This window comes from Thamnophis elegans, chromosome 2 (genome assembly GCF_009769535.1).
Source record: "Thamnophis elegans isolate rThaEle1 chromosome 2, rThaEle1.pri, whole genome shotgun sequence".
Taxonomy (NCBI): Eukaryota; Metazoa; Chordata; class Lepidosauria; order Squamata; family Colubridae; genus Thamnophis; species Thamnophis elegans.
In genome coordinates, this window is record NC_045542.1 from 76,899,141 (window position 1) to 76,908,319 (window position 9,179).

The window sequence follows — 9,179 nt, forward strand, 5'->3', positions numbered from 1 at the left end:
GTGAAAGGGAGAAGAGGGGAACTTTATCTGTGAATAAAGCTCTAACATTGCTGACATTTTATACCAGGCCTGTCAAACTGGCGAACCGTGGACCAGATGTGTCACATGCAGGCACCCCCACCCAGCTCCGCAAAGCTGAAAAACATCACAATATGTCATGATACATCATGTGATGTGATCAAGTTTGACACCCATGCTATAAGCAGATCAACTATTCCAATGCCTGCTCAGCCCTTAATTTATAATATTTCTTTCCTAAAACCATTCACCTTTAGTAGGTTGCTATGCAAGTGTCATGCAGGTGCAATATTGCTGTGATGAAAGTAGTTACTTAAATAATGCAGATAATCAAGCTGTTGGTTCAATATAACTTTGCAAATTCATGTTACTGCTGAAGGAACAATAGATGCCTCCTGACATAAATAGTCTAGTACAGAAGCCCTCAATCTTTTGGACACCTGTGACGTGAGTTTTTTTGTGGAGTGGAGGGGGTCTGGTTTCACGTGCTGCCTCCATCCCATGGATGGGGCTTTGATTGTTTGCACGGTCCAGTTACTGGCATGACATGGACCAGTGCTGGCCCATGGACTGGGGGTTGGGGACCCCTGGTCTGGTGATTCCTGCACTGAGCAGAGAGTTGGGCTCTCTAAATGTGTCCCAAGGGCATGATTCTATGATTCTAGGAATGTATGAAGAGTCCCCAAGTTACTGCTAGCATTTTCACAGCAACATTGCTCTCCAATAAATTCCCACATTTTAAAGTCGTGGATTCTTTGACCAACTTTGAATGAGTATTATCAATCTGCACACCTGGAAGTTCTTGCAAGAAATTTTGATATCTTGAGTAGAAGTATGAAAATGTTCAAAGTACAAGCATTTCCCTTCTCGTCATTGTCATTCTATATTTTCCTGCTGTGTTTATATTGTCACCATTAAAAAAAATAAGATGGCATTTTAAACATAACAACAAAAGATGCAAAATCATTCCAAACCTTTCAGTCAGGAGTCTATCATTACTGAAGTATGTTGAGCTAGGGCAGTGGTGGCGAAACTTTTTCTTATGGTGTGCCAAAATTGTGCATACATGCGTGCTATTGCATGCATGCTGGTGCCCACATCGCTTCATTCCTCCCTGCCTACCTCCGTATGTGCGTGCAATCCCACCTCTGCACATGTGCGCACAGCGAAACCTGCCTCCCCCAGGCCTCCGGATGCTGGAAATGGATCGTTTCCAAACTTCCAGTTGGGCCATTGGGGCTGTTTTTCGCCCTCCCCAGCCTCCAGAGGCTTTTCTGAAGCCTGGGGAGGGCGAAAACAGCCTCCCTGGCCCTCTGGAAGGGTGAAAAATCAGTCGGCAGCTGGCATGCCAACAAATAGGGCTCTGCCACCTGTGGCATGCGTGCCATAGGTTCGCCATCACAGAGCTAGTTGTAATGGCACCTCTCCTAACTTGAGAAAGTAAAGACTCTTGAAATTGATTATTTCAAAAGGAACCTTTAATCAGTCAGGATGGAAACTATTAGAAGCAAAGTAGCATCTGAAAACCTTTAGGCCATGTAAATGGGATTAAGCTGATAATGACCCCTCCCCTTTGTCCAAATGCAGATTCTGACCAATACACAAGTGTGAAGATGCGTCCGTTCCCATGGCTATCTCAAGTTAGACATCAAAGTTATATATCTCACATTGCTATCATAAACTTCCCTCCAGAGATATTGGGAGCTTCAGTCCCCCAGTGACAGGAAACCAGTTGTAAAGTTGTAAAACTCAGTTGTTTCAGATGTAGCTAATGATTTAACTCTGGGGCTCCCCTCCTCCCAATTAAATGGCCATATCACTTTTAGGGATCTGACACTAGAGTAAAATAAAAGTTGAAAGAAACCTTGATCATTTTGTTCATTTAAACTACTATGATTAATTTTTTATAAATATTTTTAAATTTTCTTTGAAAAATAATATAAATGGAAAACTGACCTGAAGATAACACTAAAGTGAGATAAAAATTTGATATCTAAAATCAGATAGAACATAGTTTTTCTTTTCATTTCTGACCATTATGATGCAGTCCCCAGCTAATCCACTAGATGGTACTATATTAAAATAATGATTGATTTTTTTGGTGTGGGTTTTTTTTAATCAAGATGTTATAAGCTAAAGCTAAAGATAAGAATGGATGATGTTTTGAGGAATTTAATTAGGTAGCATGATCTGAAATGACAAATTCCCTAGAGAAATTGTATTAAGACTATATTTATTTTGCTTAAATATGATTTTCCATGGAATTTTTAAATGAAACTCCATATTATGATATCTCCACAAGCCCTGAATCCCCAGGAGTCTGGAATCAATGGTATTTGTCACTCCTATTAATTTTGATTAAAATTAAATAAACCTTAACAAAAAATAAGATCTGTATACTCATATACAATATTGCATTTTACCAACACTATATTACATTTCTTTGCTGTTATCTATATTTCACCAATGTAAATGTAAAAAAGTAAAATAAAAAAAAACCAAAAATTTTCTATAGCAGATAAAGCTTAAAATGGTTATAGATATGCAAGTTAAAATGTCCAATCACAGATACACGGGGTTGGGGGCAGGGGGGGGCGGGAAGAGACAGTTTAGAAGTCAACATTAATCAAGAGAATTCAAAGAATATAAGACTTCAGGTAAGCCCGTGTGAATCCAATTAAGTTTAAGTTCTTATGCTCCTTATGATGAAGCATCTGTGTAACCAAGAGACTGCTTAAGAAATGTGAGACTTCGTTATGCATCTGATTAAACAGAAGTTTCTATTATGATTTCTATTATTTAGGTAGTGTCTGTAAAATGGTAGTGTCTAATTGAAAAGGTCTTTATGGAGATATGGATTTTTTTTAATCTTATAACATTCCAGAGATGGTGATAATCCATTCTGGTGATCCACTCCATATTATGTGTTATGGGCCTTCACAAGCAAGTGTTCACACCAGAGGTGAAATCAGCTTACTTTTGCTACCGGTTCGCAAATGTGAGTGTGTGCCTCCGCACCTCTGTGTATGCACAGGACCTTCCGGATATGCACAGAGAGTCAAAAATGGGATGTGATGATGTCCAGGCTGAATTGCACCACTGGTTCACACCAAGTTAAGAGATTGTGGGTTGGCAGTGCTGTAGACAACGGTTCATCTGACACAGTCCATGTCATTCAAATAGAATTGGTATACTGAACCAGTCTTTTTCTTACAGCTTTCCTGTTACTGGTTGCCTTTCTCTTAGACTCCTGACAATTTCCTTGTAAATGATACACTGGAGTGTCTTAATGATGGAGCCAATTATTGGGTACAGGGGAATAACAAAGTGCTGTGAGCCTCAGTGAGATTAATTTCAATTATCGGAATAAACAGAACTGCTCAATGCACAGCGGTTACTGAAAGGGCACCAAAACTGTGTGCATGTGATATTAACATTCAGAAATATTCAAGTATACAGAAAGAAAGAAACACAGGTTACTTTCAAATTAGTATTTTTTTAAAATGTTTAAAAACACTATGAAATAGAATAAGTTACCTGAAGATGCTGCAGCATCTCCATCTAAGCCCTACTGGCTTTATTTCCAGAAATGATTTTTGCAGAAATTGTAACAGACTATTAAAAGTCGGTTTCCTCCACTATACAAAGCATAATTAAAATGACTGATGACTGGTTGGTTTGAATTTCCAATCCATCTTGGACATTCCAAGTCCTATTTGCCAAACTTTTGGATAACTACTTGGTGGAATCTTTCTTGGCTTCATCTACCAGACAAAATCTCAAGGTCCGATCTTGTCATAGGCTGACCTCCAAATAACCTCCACTGGTGAGCTATTCCTAAAGGTTCAGAAAGAATTATCTAGGTAATATTTCATTTTGGTTTGTAGTATTTCCAAGTAGCAATTGGTGATTTTTTTTTTTTGCGTCCTGATCATTAACTGGTCCTGTGCTTGCTTGAGTATGGCCCTCTTTGCATGGCAAGTTGCTTTCCACATATATTTGCCTGTTTTTTAATGAGATCAAAGTAGAATCTTGGGGCCTACATCTTTCCCGACTAATGTACTATTTAAGGCTGCCTCCAATATCACTTTGACACATCTTAAAGGTTATTTGAGTTAAGATGCATGCAACTATCACAATGGAAGAATCATCTACCTAAGCCCCTTTTTGAAGTAAAATCTTTCCTCCTATATAATTCTTGCAGGCAATTCGGTTGCAGCCCTAAAGACTGGGACAAGTTATGTTAGAAGCAGCCAGTAGTGGCAACATCTGTAAAGGAGAAAAGGAAGTGGGGAAATAGGTACACATCATACATAAATCAGTCTCAGCTTTTCTGCTGCTGGAAGGGCTAGAAGGAATTGGAACCAAGTATTTACAAATTCAATATCCTAATAATATTTACAATAGAAACCAATGCATTTTAAAAGTTTTTAAGTTTTTAAATATGGTGCCTGTTGTGGCCCGGCAGGTGCCGTTGGAGCTGCCGCCAGACTCCGACAGCGAGGGGTCGGCCCTGGAGGAGGTGGAGGACCCTGGACAGGTGCCGACTCTGAGCAGGGCGAGGAGAGACTGGTTGGCCACCAGGTGGCGCTGGAGCCTTGGATCAGAGGGAGTGATCAGGAAAACACTTGTGAGTTGTTTCGGGATGCACGCCGTCGAAAGGCTACTCGGCGGCAGAAACAACTGTGTAATTATAGGAGATGATTACGCTCAGTTGATGCTTATTAAGATCCTCTCCTGATTATAAAAGAGACTGCTTGTGCCACGCCCTTTTGCATAAGTCAATGTTCACGTTAAGGACTAACCAGAAACAAACTTGGCAGGCTGGATTGCTGTCAGAGTTTGTGTGCATTGCTGCCAAGCTTTGTAGGACTTGCTTATCTCTTTGTTTATGTGGCTTGCAGCCAACGAGAGTCTTGAACCTTTTTAGTTACGTGGGTTTTAGCTTTTGTTCCTGGACAGATGAGGGGGGTCAGAACAGGTGCCTATGGTAAAAACAGGCCAAATTGCAGTTGCAGCATTAGAATTGAAACCCCCCCACCTTTGTACATACATGTGATATCAACACACATGCCAAAAGGGGAAGCTTCCATTGCAATGCTATCATATCTAGTTTGGAGCTCTCTTACAGATATTGCTGGATCAAAGAAGGCTCTGAAACAGGCATGTCCAACCTGTGTGACCCATGGGCCACTTGCAACCCTGGACAGCTAGTAATGCAGCTCCGCAAGACTGTGATCTTTTAACATAATTATGTGGTTTTTAAATTATATTTAACTATATTAACTATATAACATTAACTAGTTTATATATGGCCCAAAACAATTCCTCTTCGCTCAAGGTAGTCCAGGCAAGCCAAAAAGTTGGATACTCATGCTGTAAAAGGAAAAATGTGTTCCCTTCATGAACACATAATAATGTCTACACAACGGGATTCTGTGTGTTTGGAATAAGAATGATGGCAGTCAAATCTTTTTTAAAGAAGGATAAGAGAGTATTTTTAGGGGTTGACCTATCTCATAGGACTACAGTAGTTCCACAAATATACTTGTCATATAAGATCATGTTATTTTCAAAGAACATTATCATGTTTAGGAGCCACCACAGAGATGACAGACACACTGTTCTTCTAAAGCAGTGGTTCTCAACCTGTGGGTTGGGACCCCTTTGGGGGTCAAACGACTCTTTCACAAGGGTCGCCTAAGACCATTGGAAAACACATATTTCCCCCAAAAATATGGAAAACAAAATAAGTTTATGGTCACCGCAACATGAGGAACTGTATTAAAGGGTCGTGGCATTAGGAAGGTTGAGACCCACTGTTCTAAAGCATAAGTGGAATCTTACAATGCTGACACCTTTATAGACGGAGGAAAAATCATCCATACATTAGAACGTAAGTTATTTTGTATCCAGCCCCTCTGCTGCTGAATGTAAAGAAGGTTATGCTTAAACCTTCCTAGATGAGGGGCTTGTGAGAAAAGTCGATCAATTTGAAAGACGGCAATATGCCAGCACTAAATCTATATTCATTTTTAAATGCAGCTCCCCAATTGCATAAATGAACTTCTACTTCGTAGGATCCAATTTCCTTGTTCATCCATAATTCCTGTTGCTCTTTTTAATATCTCACAAAATGGTTAATCAAGCCCACTTTTCTAAATCTGAGAGGATGAGATAACAGAGCACAAAATGACAGCTAAATGTTCTTTATGATGTGATGTGAAATTTGTGGAAGGTGAATTGCTTATCAGGAGCTCTGCAAAACTTAACAGATCTATAACATTCATGCTGGGTCAGAGAAACACAAGTTCCACCATAACGCTCTGTCCAGAGACTTAGAGAAGGCTCTGCTATTAGCTGGAGAAGATAAGATTGTCAGTTGCAGTTACCTGGAATGCAGCATGTGTCAAAAGTGAGACTTAGCATATAAGAACTGTTCGGTTGTGGGATAACGTATTCCCTGTAGCCTAACTAAAGAAAGAAGAATTTGATGTCTCAACTGCAGTTTGCTTCTGTTTTGAGCCTCTGTTTTACAATCTGCTTAAGGATATTTATGAACCGAGTGGCAAACAAAAATCAAGAAAGTATCGTTTGAGGATGAAATGCAAACACCATGGGGAAAAAAAACTCATACCAGTATAAATTTTCAGTGGTGGTATTCAGATTATCTGTGCCTATTCCGCATTGGTAAAAGAGAATTAATCACTTTAAAATAGAATTGAATATATTTTACAAATTATGGCAAATTTTTACTTAAGAGTAATTTTAAAAAATACTTCCTGAGAAATAAATAAAAGCTATTCAATCAGCATGATTTTTTTTAAAAAAAATCAGTCCATCTATTATTGGATGTGGAAGAAGAAAGAATGGGTTTCACCTCTTGATAGCCAATATAGAAAGCAATCATACTTGCATTAGTCTATCCTATGGACCAAACTCATGCATTTTTATTAGGACCAAGGAAAATGAAAGGAAAATGGTTTGCAAGTGTCCAGTAGTTCCAACCGCTGTAATAATACAATTATTTCCTACATCCAATATTTAATTGACTCAACATTACTAGGAGTCCAGATTGCCTTGCAGGAAGCTTTTCCTGCACCTGCCTTTCCTCTGGGAGTTTAAGTAAGTGCAGTCCCTAATGTCCTTTTCTCTGGGCCTTTTTCCCAGGGGATGCCAGAATATCGTCTTGCCTATTCGTTATGTCTCTAGGCAAGTAGGCTTGTTCAAGTGATGGTTAGTACCCCTTCGGGGAGGCAAAGGATGGCTGATCCTAGGCAGTGTCAAAGTTCCCTGCCATTTTCTCTTCTGTTTCTTCTTCTGCAAGGACTCTAAGAAATACTCAAGTGAGGCATTGCATTTGACAAGCCTTGGACACACTCCTTGAGATAGATTAAGAATATCCTTGCAGGAGCCTAAAACACCATCAATATGGAGAAAATGCTCATCTCAGACATGTATTTGGATGAGAATCGCAACTTCCTTAGTTGTTTCTTGCTTAGGCCCATGGTTTTAGAGAAAATTAAACAAAATGGGAGATCTGACTCATGAACTGCTCTGATATGTGACAATAAATAACTCTCCTGGGTAAAGAGTGCAGCTCTAATGTGATTTCATCATATATTCTCAAGAATATTAGCTAATTTTTAGGCCACGGGAAAAAGGAAGTATTTTTCCTGCTTTCATATGCTGAGATTCCTCATCTTGGGTTATTTTCCTTCTGTGGCCTGGCAGACAGAGGCCTTCTCCCACATAAGTGAAGTAATCAGGTCCCAGAAGACAATTTGAGTTCTGCTGAAAACAAAAGTAGAGCTTTCACTGACCTGGAGGACAAGTCTACAGAACAGATTTAAGAAACTTCCATGTAGTCAATCTGTCATTTTGTAGTGGAGAGAGGCTGAAACGTAAGAAAGGAATCATCCAGTTGGAAGGTAATTAGAGAGTCTAATATATTGAGACGTTGTGGAACCTTGTTAAAAGTTAACAAAACAGAACAATTACAAATGCTGCATTTGTCAATTAGTTTCATTCTTCTGCAGTTATCAGTCTAACCCAGAGCAGCTCCTTCCCTGGGTTCTGGGGTCATGGAATTGAGCCCATGTTTTTTAACTGCATCATTTCCCTACAGCTATGTTATGGTTTTTTTGCCGTTGTTTGTTTCTTATTTATTGTATTGTTTTTAATCTTTGTTAGTTGCCTCAAGTCTATTTAGCAAGAACAGCAGCCATATAAATTAATCTAAAAATGCTTCTTTATCTTTAGGCATTCAGATTTCACAATAATTCCTTCTATTTATTTATAAATAAAAGTAAGGTTCTACATTTGGGCATGAAGAACAAAATGCACAGGTACACTATAGGTGGTACCTTGCTCAATAGTAGTAACTGTGAGAGGGATCATGGAGTCCTAGTGAACAATCATTTAAATATGAGCCAGCAGTGTGCAGCAGCTGCCAAAAAAGCCAACACAGTTCTAGACTGCATAAACAGAGGGATAGTATCAACACTTGGAATACTGCATTCAGTTTTGGTCACCATAATGTAAAAAAGATGTTGACTCTAGAAAGAGTGCAGAGAAGAGCAACAAAGATGATTAGGGGATTGGAGGTTAAAACATATAAAGAATGGTTGCTGGAACTGGGTATGTCTAGTTTGATGAAAAGAAGGACTAGGGGTGACATGATAGCAGTCTTCCAATATCTCAGGGGTTGTCACAAAGAAGAGAGAGTCAAGCTATTCTCCAAAGCACCTGAGGGGAGGACTAGAAGCAATGGGTGGAAACTAATCAAAGGCAGAAGCAACTTAGAACTAAGGAGAAATTTCCTGCCAGTTAGAACATGGAACAACTTGCCTCCAGAAGTTTTGAATGCTCCAACACTGGAAGTTTTAAAGAAGATATTGGATAACCACTTATCTGAAATAGTGTAGGGTTTCCTGCCTAAGCAGGGGGTTGGACTAGAAGACTTCCAAGGTCCCTTCCAACTCTGTTATTCTGTTATATCACACCCTTATTATTTTTTACAAATAACTCAAGGTGGGGAATATTTCCAACAAACTTTCTTTCTCCCATTTCCCCCATAACAATAACTTTTTGAGGTAGTTGGGCTGAGACAGAGTGATTGACTCAAGGTCATCCAGTTGGCTTTAATGGCCAAGGCAGGA